The sequence below is a fragment of the Bos taurus genome, chromosome 13 (assembly GCF_002263795.3).
Source record: "Bos taurus isolate L1 Dominette 01449 registration number 42190680 breed Hereford chromosome 13, ARS-UCD2.0, whole genome shotgun sequence".
NCBI classification, from domain to species: Eukaryota; Metazoa; Chordata; class Mammalia; order Artiodactyla; family Bovidae; genus Bos; species Bos taurus.
Window position 1 is genome coordinate 34,812,293 of NC_037340.1, and position 23,907 is coordinate 34,836,199.

Below are 23,907 nucleotides of genomic sequence, written 5' to 3' on the forward strand. Positions count from 1 at the left end.
GGTGTGATTCAGTGGCATTAGTGATGTGAATGTGTTCTCCACATAAAAGCACTCATATAAGCTTGAAATCTCCTAAATGTAAATGATTATTCATGAGAAGTCATATGCATAGCACTTTAATGGCAACTTTCAATATTCACTGAAGAAGGCATTACTCTTAGCAAGAGCTGTTTGTCCTACCAGATGATGAATGATACTTTCGAGAATAATGGTAATAATAGTAGGAAACCCATCTGGAGAATAATTCTCTCAAGAATTCATCTGTTAAATTGCCTCTATCGATACAGAAGCTTAAAAAATATTAAATCCACAGGTATCCTTGTATTCACCTACGCTGAGTGGCGATAACTAATTCGTAAGCCTAAACACAATGGGGGCAACTCCTCCACAGCTCATCAACTGTCCCCAGTTCTCCCTGGAATCGAAAACAATGGGGAAAGCACTGGGAAGTGTGACAGCAGATAAAGCCGAAAAGCCATTCTGGGTTCTGGGGTTAACTCTCAGCAAGCTGTGTGGAGCTGGCAACCAAAGAGAACAAAAAGCATGGAGGAGAAAAAGGTTTGGGTGATGACTATGCAAACACAGCGGCTCAGTCAGTAAGAGTTTGCCTGCAATGCGGGAGATCCAGGTTCAATCCCTGGGCTGGGAAGATCCCCTGGAGAAGGAAATGGCAACCCACTCCAGTATTCTTGCCTGGAGAATCCCGTGGAGGGAGGAGCCTGGCGAGCTACAGTCCTTGGGGTCACAAAGAGTCGGACACGACCAAGTGACTAACACTATGCAAACACAGCGCTTAACTTTGTGAAGGGGACTTTTAGCTGACGTGGGAAGGGATGGAGTAGAAAATGGAAGCAACGGGCCAATAAAGAGTTGGCCCTCTTCACCCACGGGCTCCGCATCAGGGAATTCAACCTATTGCAGATCCGCATATGTAGGATCTCATGGATTTCATGTATGTAGAGCAAAAAATATATGTGGGCCTGTAAATGTTAGCTTCCCAGGTGGTGCTAGTGGTAAAGAACCCGCCTGCAATGCACAAGATATAAGAGACACAGGTTCAATCCCTGGTTCGGAAAGATCCCCTGGAGGAGGGCATGGCAACCCACTCCAGTATTCTTGCCTGGAGAATCCCGTGGAGGGAGGAGCCTGGTGGGCCATAGTCCATAGGGCTGCACAGAGTCAGACACGACTGAAGTGACTTAGCATGCAGGCACAGATATTAGTAGCTCTACCATCCGATAAAGGATGCTACTACTTGTAGCTAGAACTAGTGTCTGTGCTCAAAATGAAAGGGAAAAGTTTTCTACAATAAATCTGCAGTTTTCTTTAAGTTCCCCACCCCCGCTAAGAAGCCTAGACATTAGGGATGGAACTAATTTGTTCATGGAAAAAAAATAATAAAGTGCTTTCACTGCCTGCTGTAACTAACTTGTGCTTTCTTCCAACTCTGGGAGAACCAAGTATAGGAAAAAAAAAAAAAAAAAAGCCATGTGATGAAAGGCTTTTAGTTTTTTTTAAAAGTGATGAGGAAGTTTTTTTAAAAAACACACAGATGTTGGGTTTATATAAATCATCAAGTGAAACATTTTTCTACTGTGTAATTTTCCTGTCATGTATCTAATATGCTTTTCTTTTTCCTGGAAATTCAACATCAGAACTTTATGATGATGATTGTTTTTCAACAGATAATTGGATAATTCTGGGGTCAGAATAAGAATATAAACATATATATATATGCAAATATATATCTACATATCATACACATATATCTTATTTAAAAGTCTTACATCAAATTCATTATGAGGAATGGGAAGGAAATAGTCTAACACTACTTGAAGTAAGTTCTCTCTATATTTGGGTTCACAATCTATCAATTTTTCTAGGAATGTAGTGCACAGAAGCACAAGAACATGTTATGGGGGAGATGAGAGTACACTTCGGGTGTAACAGGATGTTATTAGCCTTATTCTTAGAGCTTTTGGACTTACAATCCAATAGACTAAAAATACAGCTTTTCACAAAAAAAAGCCTGTTTCCCTTCAAGTTTTCAAGCATGGAATTTCCTCGTCACAGCACACAATTCAGGAACAGAGGACTACCTTTCTACTTACCCGGCTATCAAGGGCCGTGTCTGAAACAGACACACAGACGCAGACCTGGGGCAGATCATCCTTGTCAGTTTCTTCTTAAGCCCCAGAGTGATTCATCCTGAGAAGGCTGCCCTGGGTCCGCACAGACTCCCTCTGACAGAAAGCAGGCCCAGCTCTCCTTTCAAGCCTCTACTTTTCTCCAAAAATAGTAGGTTTTGCCAACCTGCTAGCCAGTATTCTTAAATCACAACCGGGCTTTTATCAGAAATACCAACGTTTGATCCTTGAAAAGCATTCAAGATAAGAGCAGTGTTGCCTACACCACACTGGATGTGAAGATGAGACTTCTGAGAGCGGCTTCAGGCACACAGATCGCCTCCAACAGATGGGGAAGTCCCTCTTCCCTCCAACAGGCCTGAAATAGAACCTCTTTCCTCCCCCAGAAACCGCTGAAAACAGCAAGGCAGACACTAGAGGCTGCTGGCTGTGACACACAGCACCAGGAAAAGAGGCTGCTCGCTGTGGAGGACAGTCCCTCCCGAGTGACAATAAGCCTGGCAGCTAGTTTCTGCAGAGCTTGGCACAGGGATAAGAAAGCCTCTTTAGAAACACAGTTGGCAAAACACTGAGTATAAAGGACACTCCGAGAAAATGTGTAATTACAGACTCAGAATCACTGTCTGGACTACATCCCCACCATACATCCCTTAGAGGACAGCGGGGGTCGTCTGCACCCCACCGGACATCCTGTAGGCACACCACTCTCCAGGCTTCCTTCTTCCTTCATTATATGCAGTGGTGCAGATGGCCACAGAAGGAAAAGCCAACCTACAAGACACTGATATGGTTGTCTCCTTGATTAAATAAAGTTGATGGCTTGGGATCCGAGTTCACACCCAGACTCTACTACTTACTGTCTTGCCTCATTTGGGGTACTTAGCCTGTGAAGGCTTCAGCTCAGAGACGGTGCTGATGAAAAGTTGCACTGCATTTCAAGCCTCAGCAAAGAGCCCGATACACAGTCCCAATCTTCCATGCTGCTGTAATCAACAGCATCACCGCCCCCACCAGTGCATCCTGTGTGCCCCGTTACACCCGGAGTGTACTCACATCCCTCCCACAACATGTTCCTGTGCTTCTGTGCTGGCAGACCCATCTCCAATTGTAAGCCCCATGAGGTCAGGATTGACTCTATAGTCTCAACACCAAGCCCACACACACACGTGCACACACATATGCGGTTAACAGGTATTTGCTGACCAAGTCAGTGAATGAACAGTCCACTTGATGATTTCACATCTCATTTCTACATAATCCCAATTTAAAAAGCCTTTCCCCAGATGTTAATATAGATGGATAACTAGATTAAGTGAACTGAACCTGGTAACCACATTGAGATGCCGCTGGACACCAATTAAAGAGCATGGCTGAAACAAAGATCCTTTGCTCTGGATGAGTCTGTAGGAATGTAAGCTCCTACCCCAATGCTTTAAGCAGGCTCCCCTGTCTACCAGGGCAAGAAAACTGGGCTCCTTTTTAATTAGGAAGATCTATATGCAAACTTCATTTTGGCATAGAGAAGCATCCTTTCCCTTTGTTTTGCAGAATTAAAAAAAAAAAGTGGAGAGCAAGAAGCGAGGGCTCCAGAATTCATGGGGATCACCACTGAGCAGGAGCCGAACCCCAGAAACTCCTCCTGCAGACCTGTTCCAAGGCATCCTGTTCCACTGCCTCCCAACAGCCAGCCTGCTTCATCCTGACCCTGAGGATGCCTCTTTGTGACCGAAGCTTTGGAGAGAAAAATAAAGAGTCCCAAATCGGGGTGAATCTGTGAAGGATCTCCCCGGACCTCCTCTCCTGTGTATTTTCACAGATGCAGGATCATAGCTAGGAAGTACCCGACATGACCCTCTGGAACAGCACAGACTCAAGATGACCAATCTTTCAGGATTTACACAGAAACAGACTGGCCACCCAGCACAAACTCAACTTCCTTTAAAGGTCTTTCAAAAGTATAATTTGAAGGGGGGGGAAAAAAAAGCAAACATTAATTCTGTTCTGTGTATGTACAATGTCCATTTTCAAGGAAAAAGTTATCAAAACACAAGTTCATGTTTCAGTGACTTCCAAGGTGCTGCCATGGGAAAGGAAAGCCAAAATAAACCTCAAAACCTTTCCCCCGAAGTTCAAGTCTTTCAAATGCCCTCACCAGACCAGTTTCAAGACTGGTGTTTCCAAGGTTCCATTCCAAGAATCATTTTAGTTACAAGCCTCAAAATAAAAACTGTAATAGTGCATATAACATGTCATGATTATCCCCAATGCAAATGACGGTCAAACAGGACTGGCTGACGATAAAGGCAGCAGGGCCTGCGAAGTGTGGGTTAAAACAAACAAATGAGAAAGAATCTATTTCTCAGGAAGCACCATCACAGAAGGGGAGGAAGGATTAGTTGAAAGAGGCTAAGAGAGTAAATTTCAACAGTGCTGAACACAAGAAATGTGTCATTATGCGTGGTGATGGATGTTGACTAGATTTATTGTGGTCATTTCGTAACAGACACAAATATTGAATCGTTATGTTGTACACCTGAAGCTGGTATGTCAACTACATCCCAACAAATAAAAATCAAGAAGGTAAAAAAAAAAAAAAAAAAAAAGGGTGGGGTGGGAAGCACAGGAAGTGAGAAGGAAAATGCAGGGACAGAAACAAAGCCATGCCCTGGGAGGCCTGGGAAAGTGCACACACAGAGGGGCCGAAACAGGGCCGCAAGATGAGCCAAGGATCGGCCATCAGCCAGAGGAGGAAAAGCCAGCAGAAGCAAGCAGCAAGGATGGGGGAGAACTCACCCCATGTCAAAGGGCAGGCTGCATAGTGGGGGAGCAATTAAACACCAATGACAGATGGAGATAAGGGCATTCCAGGCAAAGTGTCCCTAAGACACCTGAAACCAGCGGCTGTGGGAGGGGCTGGGTGACGGCCACAGACCAGGAGGAGGAGGGCAGCGCATCAGAGAGAAAAGGAAAAAGGTCTTTTAAGGAGAAGGCAGCCAAAGCTTGGGGTGTGGGGTGCTGTTAGGAGGCATATGGGAGCAAAACTGTGTCCGCACAAGGAACTCACCGGCGTGGGGCTGTCTTGAGCCAAAAAGTGGCCCCTCATGGCTGCACCCTCAAAGCTCATCACCTTCTTCCTCCTACAGGGAAGCAGCTATTGCATCCAGAGCACTGAACGGGGATGAAACACTCTGAGATGCAGTTAACGTGAAATCACCTTCTGAAAGGAGCTGGGCTAGCTGAAGAAGAGTAACACATCCACTAGGCATGCTGGGCCTCTGTGTGCGCGCGCAGGCATGCACGTGTGTGCTCATTCAGGACAGGTAGGAGGGATGCCCGTGTTATAAAGCTTGACGGACCTAGAGGTGATCATACTAAGTCAGAAAGAGAAAGACTAATACCATGTGATATTATTCATATGTGGAATCTAAAAAAAAAAAAGATACAACTGTACTTATTTACAAAACAGAAATAGACATACAGATAAAGAAGACAAACTTATGGTTACCAAAAGTGGAAAGGGGGGCAGATAAATCAGGAGTTTAGGATCAGCAGATACACACCACTATATTTAAAACAGACATCCAACAAGGGCCTACTGTTACAGTACAGGGAACTCCACTCAATATCTTATAATAACTGCTAACGGAAAAGAAGCTGAAAAACAATAGATTTATATACGTGTGTGTATAACTGAATCACTTGCTCCTTTTATACCTGCAACTAACACAACATTGTAAGTCTACTATAATTCAATTAGAAAATAAAGGAACAAAAGAGAAGTTGGCAACTGCCCTCAAGAGCCAAGACTTGAAAACAGAACATGGTAAGTGGACATTTATAACGTGCAGAGAAGTGTAATAAGGAAAAGAATTATTCCAGAGAAAGAACCCAGTGAGGACCATGCAGACAAAAGACACACAATGAAGTCTCCAGAAGGTGAGGACTTGTCCTTTAGTTTCAAACAAGTTGATCCTTTCAAGACTTGATCAGCAAGGGCACGGATCTTTGAGGCAGGCTCTTATTATTCTAATCCTAGCCCAGGCAAAGTACTCAAAGGCAGAGCCGGTTTCCTCTTTCGTAAAATACACCCCACACCCTTGAGGCCTCCCCCTTCCTGCCACACCAGGTCATCAGCTCAGAGACCCAAACACAGTTCTTGAGGGTCTCAAAATGAAATGGCAGCAAAACCAACTGAAAGCTGAGATGCTGTCAAAAATCTAAGATTCCTGTGCAAAAGAAATGAAATAAAAGATGTGTGGGTGTGTCAATGGAGCCCTGAAGGAGATTAAAGGGCTTAGAACTGTGGGTCTAACTTGGCAATTAATGGGTCGCTGGGAGAGTTGAAGCCACAGTGGGTGCCGGCACAAAGATGAGCATCAGAATCAGAGGGTTTTATTCATGAGGAGGGCATGGCAACCCACTCCAGTATTCTTGCCTGGAGAATCCCATGGACAGAGAGGCCTGGTGGGCTACAGTCCACAGGGTCACAGAATTAGATATGACTGAAGTTGATTTAGAGTGATCACAAGTGATCAGAGTTTATTTTAAAATCTCTCCTAGAACAAAGGGACTGAAGCTGACTCAATTCCTATAAAGCACTGGATTTATGCTTGTAGCTGCTAGAGGTCATTCGTTCACCTCCATTCACAGGAATTAGGAGGCAAGAGGCTTTTAAGTGGGCTTCCTTGGTAGCTCAGTTGGTAAAGAATCTGCCTGCCTGCAACGCAGGAGACCCTGGTGTGATTCCTGGGTCGGGAAGATCCGCTGGAGAAGGGATAGGCTACCCACTCCAGTATTCTTGGGGTTCCCTGGTGGCTCAGACAATAAAGAATCTTTCTGCAATGCAGGAGACCTGGGTTCCATCCCTGGGTTGGGAAGATCCCCTAGAGGAGGGCATGGCAACCCACTCCAGTATCCTTGCCTGGAGAATCCCCAGGGACAGAGGAGCCTGGTGGGCTACAGTCCACAGGATTGCAGAGAGTCAGACACAACTGAGCAACTAAGCACAGCACGTGCTTTTGAGTGCTGGGCAGGAGTCAGGGAACTGGGGGGCTCCAGTAGAGACAGGTGTGTCTACAGGCACATGCAAAGCCTTCTCTTGTTAGGATATGAACTCAATATTTGATCAACCTTATCAAGCCTCTCCCATCTTCCTGGCCTCACACCCTCCTCCTTGGCTTTATTTGAGCAGACATGGTGACACCACCAACAGGATTACACAGAAAGCTCTCTGAAGAGGCACCTTCTCTCACACACACACACACACACACACACACACACACGCTGCCTCTATTACAGCCCTCACATTGTACTTGTTTCTGTCTGTTGTTTCTGACCTGGGAGTCCATCCACGGCTAGACCCAAGCCCTTTTTCATCTTCAGGTTCTCCAGGCCGGCTTGCATGTAAACACTCAACCTAAGATGCACTGAAGTAAACCAAAGAGCTAAGTCATCTTGGGTAAGTAACAACTTCTTGGAAACTCCAGTTTTCTCAAGGATAAGATAAGGGGTGTGGGCAAAGCACAGACTGGCTCTAACAAATGCAAAATACCCTAAATCTTCAGAAAACAAAAGCGCACAGTCAGGACATACATTGTAACTTTTATATATTTCACGCAACAGAAGAATATATATGATTAACCCTGATGAATATGGCAACTTAAAAAATAAAAAAACCCACTTAGTTTTACCATGCGACCTGTTTCTTTGTTAGTTACCGAAATACAAAAGCAGCCTAGGTTTTCAGGAGGGAAAATCTATATACATGGTGGTCATCCTCAAAAAAAAAAAAGGTATGGGGAGGGGGGAATGTTAATTCTGACATTTCCTTTTCTCCCCTGAGACCCTCTATCTGGAATAACATTGACATAACAGAAACAAACAAGACTCTTTACAATGGCTACAGTTTAACAAAGGCGTCTATGGATTTTTACCTTCCTGGGTTTCTGCACAAAAGCAGCAAATGTAAGCACAGTTGCCCCAGCAGCTGGCAAGTTCTCTCCCATACGCGAAGAAGTTGTGGAGCAGCTGGGGAATGCAAGATGCTTTTGAACAAGCTGCTATGTGATCCAAAATAAGGCTGCCTGTTCATCTTCCCCACAATGGAAGCGACAGCCCAGCGCAGGTCTGGCGCATGCCCCGCAGCTGCTTCTTTCTTCCGCCCTGGAAACTCAACAAGTAGCTACAAATGAAGCGAGATGCACAAAAGGGGAGAAACCTTGCTGCTAACCCTTTGCACGCCATCCCCTGGTTATAGACACGCAGCTCATTCACACCCAAATGGAAAAATCCATGTACGGCTTTCAAGGGCAATCCCACCCTGGACTCCACTCCATGCCCTTCTTGGTAACAACTTTCACTATTGGGTGGCATTTAATAATGTTATAAGGTCTCCAGTCCTTCACCCAGGATGCTTATTTAAAAGATAAATGCAAAAATCAAGAACTAGGAAGCAGCAATGTTCAGGAGGCTTTCATCAACAACTTGACATAGTACACTTAAAAATAACTATTTCTCCACTTGGCTAAATCGAAACTCTTCCAAGTTTTGGGGTTTTTTTTACCATATGAAATAGTTATCCTGGATGTTCACTCATTGTGTAGCTTAACTGGACGTAACCAGATGCCTCTCTGCCACCTTCCAAATGTTAGTTTGGCAATTTGGGCATCATATACAGTTGACCATATTTGAGCAAACAGTTTTAAAATGTTTAAAACTCTCCTCCCTCCCTGATCAATTCTGTGGCTCATCTTTAAACAGACTCCAGAAAATGTTCAATTTTCCAAGTATATTCCAGAAAGTATTCTATTTTCCCGCTTGCTCGGATCAGGCCAGCACAATTTTCACAGACACAGAAATTTTCTTTAGCGTTGTCAATGGCTAGTGAAGGCACAAAGAGAAGACCTGCTTCCTTTTCTCCAGCTTGTTTGGTGGTTTTGAGGGCTTTTTTTTTTTTTTTAAGTCCTGTCCTCTTGGCCACGGGATACTGGCTTTGAATTTAAAAAGAAAGAGGAATAGCTGGAACATTGGCCACAAAATTACACAGTGGTAACACGAGGAGGAAAACCAGTCGGTTCCAGAGCTCCTTGTAAATTCTTTGGGCGACTAGACAAAGTTTTCCATCATTACCACCCCCACCCCCAAGACAGACACACACGTAACACTTGCTGACAAAAAAGAATATCTAAGTGCATTACCTTGCTGTATGAATGAAGAAGATCAAGTTAACTCTCAACTATTGTACCTCTCCACACAAGGGAAGAGAAGATTCTGTTCTCAAACCTCATTATTAGTTAACACTTGTTGAGCGGCTACTATGTGTTAGGATCTGTGCTACTAAGTGCCTTATACGAATGATCACATTTAACCCTTGCAGCTTGAAACCAGGCAATGCTATGATTGTGGTGGTGTTTAGTTGCGAAGTAGAGCCGGACTCTCTTGACTGTGGCCCTTGAGGCTCCTCTGCTCATGGGATTTCCCAGCCAAGAATACTGGAGTGGGTTGCTATTTCCTTCTCCAGGAGATCTTCCAAACCCAGGGATCAAACCCACGTCTCCTGCTTGGGCAGGTGGATTCTTTACCCTTGTGCCACCTGGGAAGCCCCAGCATTACACACCAATAGACGTGGAGGCAGCAGAGGTAGCCGGCCCTTAATCATCATGCCTCGCTGTCTGCACAACTGGCAGTGCCCTAGGATATTCTGAGTCAGGAATGTCATTCCAGGGTTTCAAACAACATTTTTCTCTGAGACAACACACTTCCAGTACACTCAAGACAACACCACCGTCTCATATCATAAACTGGAGTTCAATAAGGCTTAAAGATGTGATGATCTCAGATGCCTAACAGGAATTTCAAAGTCATAACCTACTAGTTATGACTTTAATTAATGAAGGTTGGTGCATTTCCAAGGCAGACTTCATTTTAAACACACATGGCAGCAATGTCAAGAGCTTAGATGGGGTAGGAAATGCAGCCCTTTTCCTGCAGGAAGGCCAACGGAGCTGCGAGCTTCCTAGACAGAACTCCTAAACCTAGGCCCACCTGCCTAAAAAGACGCCTGCAGAGGCAAACCGCAGCTGTTTCTGCCTCTCTCTGGTGCTGTCAGATGACTCTAAGCAGTTTAGTTGTCTTCATATACCTTAAGCTTTAAACTAAGAGTTGGGGGAGTTCCCTGGTAGCCTAATGGTTAGGGTTCTGGCTTTCACTGCCAGAACCCATGGGCCTGGGTTAAATCCCTGGTTGGGGAACTGAGATCCTGCAAGTTGCTCTCCGTGGCCTAAATAAATAAACTTGGTTTAGGGGAGGCCCTGAGCCACACAAAAGTCAGCCACAGGTGAAGTCAATCTAATCCTAATAACTAACACCATCAAACCGAACCCAGGCTTAGAGCTTGTACCACTGACTCTGCAATCACCGATCCACGCCTCTCGAGGGGCAGCCTTTGGCGTAGGAACTATGACTAGCAAACGAACGGTACTCTTTGGAGCGAGACAGACTCTCGGTGCTGGAGACCTCTTTGAACCCGTTTCCCTATCTTTACGGTAGAAGTCATCTTTCTGCGGGAGGCTTAAAAGTGAACGGTGACGATCCTTCCTAAGTGGACATAAGAGTCTCGTACAGAAGGCCTTTCCCTACTTCAGAAGGGAGTGGCGGCAGATAAGAAAACGTGAAATCTATCCATAGATTACGGCGGGATTCGGTTTCACACCAGAGCGGAGCGCCCCGGGTTTCTCCTGGGCAGCACCTCCTCTGGCGTCCTACTCTCGGGAAGCGTCTGTCGCACAGGGAGATAGATGCTGCCCCTGCCATCCCAAGGACAGGCTTGTGCCTAAGTCTGGGGTTTGCACGCAGTGACCACAACCTCGGAGGAGGACAGGAGCTCTCCTCTTTCTCCCGCCGTCCTCTCCCCTCGGCGGAACTTCCAATTACAACAAACCGTCAGGACTGCACCGGAGCTGTAATGCCGACGCCAGAAGCGCTTAACCTCGCACCTGACCCAGATTGCCGCCTGAACTGGAGCCGCCGGGTCGCTGCCTCACAGTAATGCAATTACCGCCTTCTGGAGCTCCCCTCAGGGTACCGGGAGGCGGCCGCTGTCACCCCAGGACTAAACCCCTCCCTTCCGGGAGCCTGCGCGGAGGGGCGTGGCCCGGCGGGCTGGCAGGGCGCGCGGCGCCGGCACTTCCCACCGCTGGGGCGCGACCCAGGGACCCCGAGGAAGGCGCCCGGGGACCGCTGCTGCCCTCGCCCTCCGCCCAGGCGGTGAGACAGGGAGGCCAGCAGTGTCGCAGTTCTGGGCACACGCTTGTCCCTCCCCGGGCCGCCCCTTCCTCTCCCCTCCTCCCCGCCTAACGGGCCGCCTCGCTAACTTCCAGAAACTCCGCGGAGGGGAAGCCTGAGCCGGCCGGTGCCGCGGGGCGGCGCGCGCCCGGGCGCGCCGGGGACGGAAGTGGGTGGGAGAGGCTGCCGCGCCGCGCCTTTGTTGTTGCTCCGGGACCCCGCGGGCTCCCGCTCCCGGGAGCGCCCCATCGCGGCGGTCCGGGGATCGGCCTCCCCCTGCAGGACCGCCCCAAGCCCAAATCTAACTAACCTCACCTCCAGCCCCCGGGGGAGGGCGCGCCACGGCGCGTCCTAGTGTCTGCCCGCCGGAGCTCTGCGCGGCTGATCCCTGCCCTCGGCCACCGCGCAGAGGGACGCTCCTCACCTTCTTTCCGAGCTTCCCCCAGACTTCCCGGGGCACAGCTGCCGCTCCCGGCCCAACAGCCGCTGGGCAGCCCGGACTCTCGACAGCGCCGCGGCCACTCCCTGGCTGCTTTCCCAGAACGAGGACCGGGTCCCCCTCCCGGGATGATTCACAGCTCCTCACCTGGAGCCTCACTCGAGTGCCCTCCCTCCTTCGGCCGGCGCGGCGATCGAGAGCGGGCGCCCTCTGCCGGGCCACCGGCCAGAGCTTCCCCGGGCCGGAGCGGGTCGGGAACATGGAGCCCGGCCGAGCGCAGGGACTCCCGCGCCTCCCACCGCGGCCACCCACGAGAGTACGAGCCAGCGCGCCCGGACTGTCCGGGGCCGTTATGCGCGAGCTGGGCCCGACCCCGGCCCAAGAGGACCAGGGCTGTCCCTGTGCCCCGGGGCCACTGCGCGCCCCACTCGCGGCCCGGCCGGTCCAGCCCTGCTCCCCGGAGGCGTCCTCAGGAACCCACCATTAACCGCGTGCGCAAGACGAGTTTTAAAAAGCCCTGGAAAGTCAGTTTTACTGTGTCAAACAAAGTTTGGGTCTTGATTCTCAGTAGCCCTCTTCTGCCCGAATTAAAAGGGTCGGAGGAGAGGGTAGTGGCCTTAGCACATCCCTGAGTTCTAGGACTCGGAAGACGCTTGGGGCAGCTTCAGGGACAGTCGCAGTCCCGGGGGACCCCGAGGTCGGCCGGCGTGTCCAGCCAGGGGGGAGTGGCCTGGCCAATGACTCGCTCTTTCGCCCGAGTAAACACTTCCAGCAGGTGAGCCTATCCATCTCCCCCTACCCCAGATACTGGGTACAACTTTGGAGAGGGGCCAGGAGGAGCCGAGAGGGCACCCACGCGCGAGGGTCCGCGTCCCCTGCCCAGCGGGTTCACCCGCGCGCCCGGACTTCCCGCACTCACCTAGCCGGCGCGCTCGCCCACCTGCCTGCCGGCCGCCGGCGCAGAGTTCCCCGCGGTGACGAGGGTGGCGGGGGCGTGGAACACTGGTCCTTGCGCGAGCTGGCTCTCGGCGAGGGGCTCAAGAGGGTCTGTCCGGAGCTCCGTCGCCACAGCTGCAAGAGCAGACGAGTTGCGAAGAGGGTCAGGGCCCAGCGAGCGCCTCCTTCCCCGAGAGCGGGCGCGCGAGTCCCGGAGCGGCGGGCGGGCGCCGGGTATTAATTGTAGGGCCCCCGGGTGTCGGCCGCCGGGCGCTCTGAGTGGCTCGGACCGCGCGCCAGGCCAGCCGGGCCTGGGCGACCCACCCCCTTGGCGCGCACCCGCTCCTGCCGGGGAACGCGCGCGCGCGCGCGCGTCCGGCGGCTCCGGGCCCCAGGGCTAGCCGCGCTCCTGGGGCTCCAGACCTGCTGCCTCTCTGAGGCCGGAGGGGCGTCACTGACCTTAGAGACCAGGAACTGGAACTCCGAGTGTCCAGTCGATCCAGGGATAAAACCCAACAAGGTGTGCGAACTTTGTAGTCACAGGCGCTCCGAGCCGGCTGTCAAGGAGACCGTCCTGGCCCCTCCAGTCACAACTGTGAAAGTCACGTCACCCTCCGACCTGCGGGTCTAGACGAAAGACCTTTCCTTTCTCCGCCCGCCAACCCAAGTGGTTCTCATACTTAACTTTCGCTGCTCAGAATCCTCCGCCCACCTCCACCTGAGATTTGTTGAAACACTTGTCGCGAAGCCCCGCCCCATTTTCCGATGCTTTACATCTGCCAGGGCGGAGAACTTGGCTTTTCTAACAAGTTCCCAGGTGATGCTGAGGCAGTTGCGAAGATTAAACGAGTTAATAAAGTTCGTGGAGTAGTTGGTAATCTGTAAAGCAGTAGGTAAATTTAGGTTTGTGAAATCCACACTTGCTATTCGTCTGTTTCACTAGCTTGCGTTGGCATGTGATTTCCATCCAGCCCCTGCTGCTTTTCCTCTGAGTGTTAGACTCTTTCCCTCTTGAGTAGGAGGAACACCATAACACCAAGTTATGCACAGCAGCCCCCATCAGGAGAATGAAAGGTGAGTGTGTTATTGATAGTTTTCTAGGGCTGCCTAGTAACTACCACAGGCCATGTGGCCTGGACCACAGAAACTAATCTTTTCACAGATCTGGAGGCTGGAAATCCAAGATCAGGTGTCAGGAAGATTGGTTTCTCCTGAGGGCTCTCTACTCGGTTTGAGGGTAGCGGTCTTCTCTGTGCTTGGCATGGTCTTTTTTCTACCTGTGTCTGTCTGTGTCCTAATCTCTGTTAAAGACACCAGTCATAGTAGCTGACAGTCCACCCATGAGACCTCATTTTAAGTAAGTTACCTCTTTATAGACCCTGCCTGCAAACACAGTCACACGCTGAAATGCTGGGAGTTAGCACTTCAGCAGATGAATTTGGCAAGGGGTGGGGGACCACAACTCAGTCCATAACAACAGTGAGCTTCACTGCCCCTAACACCCTAGAACAGAGCTTGAGCTTCAGCCTCCCCTCCTCCCTCCTCATCCCTCTGCCCTCCCCTGGAGCTGATGTGCATGTGGACTCAAGTGCAATCATTCAAAGCTGGAAGGACTCAAGGCCCAATAATGAAATAGCCCTCTTAGCTCTGGGTCCTCAGAAATACAATCAGTACAACAATCCAGTGTGTCAAAGGGATATAGCAGAATCTATGAGCAATTTGGAACCCCCTGCCCACCAGGCATTTCAGAACCAGCCCTTTATAGTTTGTTAATGACTGAGTAGAGAATCACCCTTACCTTCTTCATTCTGCCATTGTTGGAGCTACGCCCTCTGCCTGGCACCTGTGCCATCTCCAGAAGTCTCCTGAAGGAGGGACTGTGTTGGATAAATACAATAAAGACTCTCCACTTCTCCAGCTCTCTGGTGGCATTTAAGCTAGGAAAAACTGGAAGAGCAAAGACAAGGCAACTTGTGCAGATCCCAGGCTCACCAGAGCCAGCTGATCTCTAGCAAATCAGTAATAACCCTGAATCTGGGGCCTTCTCTGAGCCTTATTTCCAATCTTCTGCTGGTTTGATCTTTGCCTGTGGCTTCATCTAACACCAGGCTAGACTGCTCCCTAATCTCCATATGCAAGTGGCTATTAAAATCAGTCTGGGCACTCCAAACTGGGCATATCCAGCACTGAACTCCCTTCCCAAAACTTTGTCTCCCCACCCACATCCTCCTGCCAAGTGGTTAGCACAGATGCCCATCCGAGACTGGACCTGCTTTAAGCCACTGGCCACTGTGTCCTTGATGCCTCACAGAGGGCTCCCTGCTTTTCCATTCCCACCACTATCAGCCCAGTAGGATCCTTTCTACGCTCTCTTCTCTGGGTTTCTGCACTCACCCCCTAACTAGACCTGCTGCCCCAACCTGCTTCTTGGCCAGCATCATCCACACTGCTCTTTTAGGGATCTTTCAAAACCAGAAACCTCTTTATCCTGTTAGTGGGTTACCTTTAGGTTTCAGGAGAAAATTCAAGCATCTTTGTTCACTTCCTTCTGAAGGCTCATCTCTGACCATCTCCTTATCAGTGCCCTTCACTGGAGTCATAGGGACCACTCGCTCACAATGCCTGCAGACTCGAGAGGGCCCCTACTCTAGAAACACAAGCACCTATGACTCTCTCAGTCTATGGGGACAGTGTCACTCCTCCTTTAGCCTCCGCTAGAGAGTCATCAGGTCTAGGAAGTGCACCCACTCCATCCTGAATTAGGGAGCACCCCAGGGCACATCACAGAACTTAGGACACTGACCAAGAGTCCTGGGTCTTCTGCATCCTCTGTTAAACCATGAGGTTCTGGACGGCAAGAACCCTATCTATCCATTTTTGTACGCTTAAGTCTAGACTGGACTGGATGCTCAAAAATAAAAGTTTGCCTTCAGGAATGAATTAATTCTTAGAAATTCAGAGGATTTAGTCAAACTTGGCATCTGTTAGCAAGTATTTTATTTGGAGAAAGCTTCACTTTCTCTGACAATATTTGTGAACTTCCTGCTTGAATTATAGGTTCATTCTCTAGAATCTCTAATTAACTTCTATGCTAAATACCCAGGGTACCTCAGGGATTTTCAAGCTGCTGGTCTCGAAATCAATTTTGTGCATAAAGATGAGAATTTTTAAAAAATTAAACAGAATTCGAATTTAAAAATACTTGAGCGTATCCTGTCTAGTAAGAGTTAGTATTGTTTTCATGAAATTTTTGTTAACTATAATTGTGAGTTGTGTGTGTGTGTGTGTGTATCTGTGTGTGTGTACAGGGTTATTGTGTCATCCAATTTATCCCTCCCTGTAGGTCTTAGTTAAATGCTAATTATCTTAGCAGGGCTGGAGTTGGGCTCACCGGACGACACATATTTATAGAGACAATGGAAAGGGGAGTCATTAAGCAAAGGACGTTTTCTGGAAGGAAATTCTGAGCCAGGTTTTTAATCCAGCAATTGGCCAGTGGAAAGTAAAACATAGGGCTCTTTCTGCACACATTAGGTGCCACATTAATGCTATGATTGACTGGTCTGTGTGTGGAGATATGTGTGGGAAGTTCTCTTGGCTGGACTCTGTCAAGGAGTCATGAGAAATGAGATCAGTGACTCGGAGCAGAGGAGAGAGGCCTGGGTTGTGGCCAGACCTGGCCCCGAGGTTTCCAGACATGAGCAGGAGGTGCTGTGACATGGGATTTCTTAACCTGGTTTTCATCACAAATGTTCCAAGATCAAATGTTATGAAGTTAACCTTTGCTGAAATAAAAATACCAATTTCCCTGGGTTAGAATGGGAGATGTAAGTGCTCAAAGCAATGAATTCAGATGAAAAGTCGAATTTTTCTCATCTCTGGTAGCTGACTCGTCTGGAAAGTCCATGGAGAGAAGGGCCAAAATGCGATAGGATTATGTAACAGGGAGAAGTAACAAGTGGCCCTGATAAAACTATAACCTTGAGAGTTCTGCCAAATATTTCCATCCATATTAAATGCCTTTTACTGAGGAACCTAGATCCAGTCCACAAACATTTAGAAGACAGTGTTCTCACTCCCTAAAGTTTAGAATCTGTAAAAGAAGGTTGCTGTGTAAATAAAGAATACACATTATTGCTTCTATGTTTTTTCATTGCTTAAGTCATTCTGATCTGAACAGATGAAAAGAATAAATACTTGGGCCAGCAGGATGTAGACAAGATTTGGGGAAGGTTTTTAATCTTAAAATTTTTTTTAGATTTCTGATTGAGGTAACCTTAGTTTATAACATTGTATGTTTTATGTGCACAACTTTCTGTTTCTGTTTTGATCTACCCTGCGATTCATGGGGTCGCAAAGAGTCGGACACGACTGAGCTACTGAACTGAACTGAACTGATCTGCATGCTCACCACCAAAAATTTAGTTTCCATCAATCATCATACAGCTGATCCCTCTTACCCCTTCCTCTCTGTTGTCTGTATCTACATGTTTGTTTTTGTTTGATTTGTCTACTTGTTTTGTTTGGTTTTTTATATTCCATATATGAGTGAAATCATATGGTAGTGAGATAAGATTTTTAAAAAGAGAAACAAATAGACTGGACCAGAGATAGCCAAAACTGTAATGAAAAAGAAATTCTAGAGGACAATCTCTATTCTCTTGCTTCTCAATAGAAATACAGTTAGCCACAAATATTATAGAATTATATTTTAGATTTGAAAGATGGACAAAATCTGAAAGAAATCACACTGTAGCAAGCATGAGTTTTAACAAAACTTTAAAATGGGTTCCAGATTCTTCTTTCAGCTTTTTAAAACACACACACACCCCAGGATGGGTTGGAAAAAAATGTGGTTTCAAAAAATTCCTGGGGACTGAAATATTCTTTGATATTATTTATAACACTGGCCAAGTCTCAACCATCTACACTAACTAGATGGGTGTTAGTTGAACTTTTCCCCTAAATACAGAGAAGATTCTTTGTTCACATATCACCCTCCACTCCTTATTCTGTGTAATTTTATAAGTAATAAACCCTTCTTTAATTTCTTGAAAATTACTGGTGGTTTGGGTGCCAATAGGAGTATTGGTAACTAAAATAAAATGTTGTTTAGTTATTGGTAACTAAAATTACTAATAAAAACTGAAAATATAGATGGGGCAGAACTAGTTTAACAGAAGTTGCTAATTTCCTTCAAAATAGTCCATTTTCTAGTTCATCACTGTATTTACCTGCTTCTCCATCCTCTGAGAGTTGCAGAGCCAACCTGCTTGGATTCAAAGCTGTGTTACCTTTGAATTACTTTTAACCTCTCTGTTCCTCAGTTTCCTTAGCTATAAGTTGTGGGTAACAAGAATACTCCCTTCTGAAAACTTTTATAAAAAATTTAGACAGTGTGATTGATAAGGGGTTAATATCCAAAATATACAAACAGCTTACACAACTCAATATAAAAATAAAAAAAAACTAAATAACCCGATAAAAACATAGGCAGAAGACCTAAATAGACATCTCTCCAAGGAAGATGTACAGATAGCCAACAGGCACACAAAAGATGCTCAGCATCACTAGTTATCAGAAAAATGCAAATCAAAACCACAATAAGTTATCACCTCACACTGGTCAGAATGGCTATCATCAAAATGTCTAAAAGCAACAAATGCTAGAGAGGGTGTGGAGAAAAGGGAACCCTCCTACACTGTTGGTGGAAATGTAAATTGGTACAGCCTTATGGCGAACAGTATGGAGGTTCCTTAAAAAACTAAACATAAAGTTACCTTATGATCCTGCAACCCCACTCCTGGGTATATATTCAGAAAAGACAAAATCTCTAATTTGAAAAGATACATACACCCAATGTTCATAGTAGCACTACTGACAATAGTCAAGATATGTCAACATAAGAGTCCATCAGCAGATAAATGGATAAAGAAGATATTGTATGTATGTGTTCTCAGCCGCTCAGTCATGTCCAACTCTTTGTGACCCCATGGACTATATAGCCTGCCAGGCTCCTCTATTCGTGGAGTTTTCCAGGCAAGAATACTGGAGTGGGTTTCCATTTCCTACTCCAGGGGATCTTCTGACCCAGGGATTGAAACCACGTCTGTTGTGTCTCCTGCGCTGGCAGGCAGATTCTTTACCAAGGTACCACCTGGGAAGCCCATAAAAGAATGAAATGATGACATGGTCAGCAACATGGATGGACCAGGAGATTATCATACCGAGTGAGGTAAGTCAGACAAAAGCAAATACTATATGAAATCATTTATATGTAGAATCTAAAAAAAAAAAATACAAATGAATCTATATACAAAACAGAAACAGACTCACAGACATAGAAAACAACCATATGGTTATCAAACGGGGTAAATTAAGCGTATGGGATTATAGAGACAAACTACTGTACATAAAGTAGATAAGCAATAGGGAACTATATTCAACAACTTCAAATAACCTATAAGGGTAAATAATCTGAAAAAATATATAACTGAATCACTTTGCTGCACACCTGAAACTAACATACTATTTTAAATGAACTATACCTCGGGTTTTTTTAAATGCACATATTATGTGACCCAGAAATTTAAATGAGAAAAATAAAATTTAGGATAATCCCTCCAGGATGGTAAGTTGTTAATCAACGGTGACTATTTTTCTTAGTTATTATACATGAAAACTTCACCCATCATTCTCTTAGTTCATCACTTCTTTGCCCGAGAACCACTTTGGGTCTTGTCAACGTTGTCAGTAGTCTGGATGCTAGGATGGCCCCATCTAGGCATCATCTCAAGCATTTCACTTGTTTGTTGCAACAAATGTTTCAGCTCCTCAGGCCCTGTGCAGGACCTCAGGAGAAATCAATAGGCCAGCATCTCTGTACTTGCAGTAACAAAGGAAACAGTTACTATTTGTCATCACCAACAGGTAGAGTCTGAGGATGCCTGAGTTTGTTTTTTTGTTTTTTTGTTTTTAATTTAAAAACACCGAGTCTTCACTGCTGTGCGAGGGTTTTCTCTGGTTGCGGCAAGCCGGGGCTGCTCTCTAGTTGCAGTGTGTGGGCTTCTCATTTCAGGGGCTTCTCTTGTTGTGGAGCACGGGCTCAGTAGGTGCAGTGCATGGGCTCAGTGACCCCATGGCATGTGGAATCTTCCCAGACCAGAGTTCAAACCTGTGTCCCCTGCATTGGTAGGTGGATTATTAACCACTGGACCACCAGGAAAGTCCCTCAAATTATATTTATATATTGCCTTTCCCAATAGGTGGTACCCCTTGAGGGCTGATTCTACTGCCCTGACTGGATGGAAATTTACTTTACCCTGGGTTTCCTTTCTGGAGTAACACCCAAGATCCCTAGGGTTGTTTGATGACACTTTGTGCCCTGTCATCTGCTGAGACCCTCAGTGTGCCTCTCAAAGCTGATCTCTACAACCTCTGACTTCTAGACACACGAGGGGCTAAGCTCAGGAATGGTGCCTTGGTGCTTGGATCCAAGCAGAGACACAAGACATAAAGACAGAGCTGCCGGAGGGGGGACCCACAAGGGGTTAAGTCATGACAGATGCATAGAAATTACCCGGTGAAGAAAGAAAGAATACCCCAGGGAGACATTCTATTAGCATGTCAAGAGTATCACACATGAATTATTAGCTTCATTCTTCTACCAGCACAAAACCACCTCGGTGGCCTTGCAAATACCATCCCCCCTCCTGTATCATGGGTCTAGCAATGGGTCCTGCTTCCACTGGGCCGATGAAAGCTGATTGCTTCACAACGAACCCTGAGCTCGTCCACCCCCCACACTGGTGCTTGTCCAATAGCGATGGACCTACCACTCCCCAACACCCATCTGTGCTGCTTTGATCCTGAACTCCTTATAAATTCAATCTCACCCCGAGCCCATATGCCTTAATTTAAGCCCTTTCCCTCCAGTTATATTCCTGGCGAGGCAGGAAACAGCCTCATGTTGCTGGTGATGGAGATAAGACTCCTTCCTTCCAGGAGTTGGGATCTTCATGCCTTTGTTGTATCACGGAGCCACTGCAGAGAGCAGACATTTTTTTTTAATCACCCCTCCCCCCAGTTTATTAAAAACAGGCCTTTGATGCTCCTTATCAAATCTTGCCGAACTCTAAACCAGGGCTTTATTTCATATGACAGGATGAAAAATAAGTAATCCTCCCCTTTGCCTTGAACTAGAACAACACAGGAAATAAAAGACTAGCCACGCAGTCAGAGGCCTGCAGAGCCCTTTCCTGGTGAGGATGTAAATCTGAGATGTGTCCCGGACTCTAACCTGATCTGCTTTGGAGAAGATGATGTAAGAAAAGGCTTAAAGAAACCCAACTCCAGAAGATGCAAGCCAAGAGGCTTGCTCAGCTGGGACAGAAAGTGCAACGGATCCATGCAAGCGGGTCACCCGACCTGATGGAGATCATAAGGCCTTGCCTACCAGGCTTGGACACAGTCTGTTGTGCTCGGCGGGCACAACCAGAGGGCTCACGGTCAAGTGACACGACTGTCTTATGACCCGGTCCTGGAAATTGTGGTTAAATCCCAGGGGCACATCCCTCAAGGGGGCTCAAAGAGAACCAGCAGGAAATCTGTGCCGAAGATCAAAATCTGGGGTTAATCACTGGTCTTAAGAATAGTGTTTTCTTCCAGACAGTGTAATAGATCTTCCTAAGAGATTAAGGCAACAGCTGCAGAGCTGGCCAGGGACCTGTCTGTTTTGCCAGGGCCCATGGCTGGGTTTTGGGGGGGGTCATGGCCAGGCTGGGTGGTGGACCTTAGGCATCATGCTCACCTTCTGATTGCTGCTGCTACTGGGTTCTTGCCACCCCACCCATCCATGGTGCCAGTTATCCAGACTCTCCCCTCCCCTACCCACCACCACCCTTCATTTCTCTAGTTAATAGTCAGAGAGTATTGGTTAGGCTGCTTTCAGCTAAAAGTAATAGACAGTTCTTTTCCTGTTAGCTTAAAGAATGACACTCCATTGTGGGATATGCAGAGTGTTTTAGGATTCGCTCAGTTTGGGGGCTTTAAATCTGTTTCCCTGTGGGCTCTTTTTGCATGCTTCATCCTCAGGCTGGGGGCAACAAGATGCTGCAGCTGTTTGCAGACCTCATGTCTGTGCTTGACAGTATCCATGAGAAGAAAGCAAAAGTCACTCCTGGAAGCTCTTGAAGAAGACGGAGAAATGACTTTCCCCTGAGCCCCCAGATACTCGAAGCCTTAGTTTGTATGCCATTGGCCCCAATTACATGCGCTCTTTCCTAAATCAGTCACCAGCAAGAGAGGCAGAGCCCCCCTTGACCAATCAGGCCACCCTGGTGTGGAGGGCATCAGTCACATTCCCCTTGAGGCCCCATGACTATGGGGGGAGGGGAGAGACCTGGACAAAACCAAAAAAAGGGATGGGAAGGCTGCTGAGCAGATGGTTACGGTGTCCTCTGCCATAGGGTATGTATTTATTATAATTTTAAATAATAAAGCTGTGGTAATCATTATGCTTTCTCTCAGTATGCTGTCTCTCTGCCTTCTGGCACACGACACTGTTGACCTTCTTGACCGCCTATGACACCAGATCTGGCCAGTGAGCTGTGAACTGAAGTGTGTGTGTGTGTCGTCTGGGCCAGAGCATGTTACTGCCTGCTCTAGTTTCTCCAGGCAGTTCTTTCTGCTGCCCCCCAGAACCAGGAATGGTCCAGACAATGGCTGTCCCATCAACCTTATCCGGGAGTGAGGATAGTGCAGAGGAGCAGAGCCTTCAGGCCCCTGCAAAGGACAAGTGTCAAGATAAAGGAAAAAAAAAAAACAACACAGTTCAATACTTGGAGAGAATTTGTTAGTCAAGCCAAAACCTGATGTGTTTCTCCTATTCATTACATAATAGCTTATATTTACTGAGTGTTTCCTGCCTCCCAGGCATGTGATAACACAGTGTCGCTAACTTCAATGGATAGGAAGAATCAGGGGTGGTGGGGTCTCTGTCAATCTACCCAAGCCCCCAAGATGTCTTCACTCCTAGGCATTTGTACCAATTGGCACTTGTCTAAGGATGTATCTATGTATGGGTTGCTTGTCTACCCAAAAGACAAATGTGGAGTAGAGAATGAGTGAGTACCAGTGCCTGTGAACAGGAGTCTTCAGAAAGAGATCAGGAACACTCAGGTGTATACCCAGGTCCCATGAATACTGGGACTTCAGTAAGAGGAGAAAGGGGAAAATAGGCCCCTGGAATAAAATTCTCCATGGTTCTCTTGTACTTCTGCACATCTTGTGATCAATGTACTGAGCACTTTTTGTTCCAAATACCTTGTCAAGGACGTTTGTGTAGCAAACAGTTTGGAGGCTAGAGATAATGCCTCCCCCAGAGCAAAGAGCAACTTTGCCTACCCCCTTGAAAAGTAGAGGTAGTGTCTTTCTCTGAAGCAAAGGCAATTATACTTCCTTTCCAATAAAACAAAGAAAACATCTTACTCCACAGCAAAGCAGCCATGCTTAATGCCATTATAAAAGAGTTGGGCTCCTTAAGTACAGGGTTCCTCTCCTGTAATGCAATGTACTGCGTGTGTAGCTATCATCATTTATGGGAATTGATACATTGATGCAAAAAATTCTGATATGCCAGTTACTGCTATTGCTATGGGTAACACAGGCAGTCTTTGTCTCTGGCCCAGGAGTCTCATGTCTCCTGGCAGCACTTATAAGACTGTGGCAGGCTAACTTTCTAGCTTGCCAGTAGTGTAAATCTCAAATTCTTCATAATTCCTGACACATGTGGTCATTTATGGATAAGTAACATTCCAAATTAAGCATATGGAGAGAAGTTAAAGGGAAACCTTTCTTATCTCAGGAATTCTCTCAGAGAAATTGATCTTTTTCCTAGTAATATCCCTTATAATCCTTTCTTAAACATGGTAAACTTGGATGATTAAAAATCCCAAGATCAGGTACAGCCCTCAGGCTGGGTTACAGATGTGCTCATGTTGCTCTTCTCTATTAGGAGAATGTTCTCTAGAATCTTCACATCCACCTGAGAATATAAGCAACCAGTTTGTGAAAATAAACCAGAATGCTACCCAGGAATATCAT

At 46.9% G+C, this 23,907-nt stretch overlaps 1 protein-coding gene across 7 annotated transcripts in view; it reads right to left on the reverse strand.

Annotated features, from left to right (window-relative positions):
* Positions 1-13,414, reverse strand: part of SVIL (supervillin) — a 256,176-nt gene extending 242,762 nt beyond the window's left edge. For 4 of the 7 annotated variants that reach the window (XM_059892378.1, XM_059892380.1, XM_025000292.2 and 1 more), the window contains exon 1: positions 12,788-13,017. The gene's annotated coding sequence lies outside the window, so the exon portion shown is untranslated. Of the gene's footprint in view, positions 1-11,853; positions 12,018-12,787; positions 13,018-13,263 lie in introns of those variants that run through there. The other 3 variants (XM_059892379.1, XM_059892376.1, XM_059892375.1) reach the window with 2 other exon arrangements.
* Between the last annotated feature and the right edge of the window lie 10,493 nt (positions 13,415-23,907).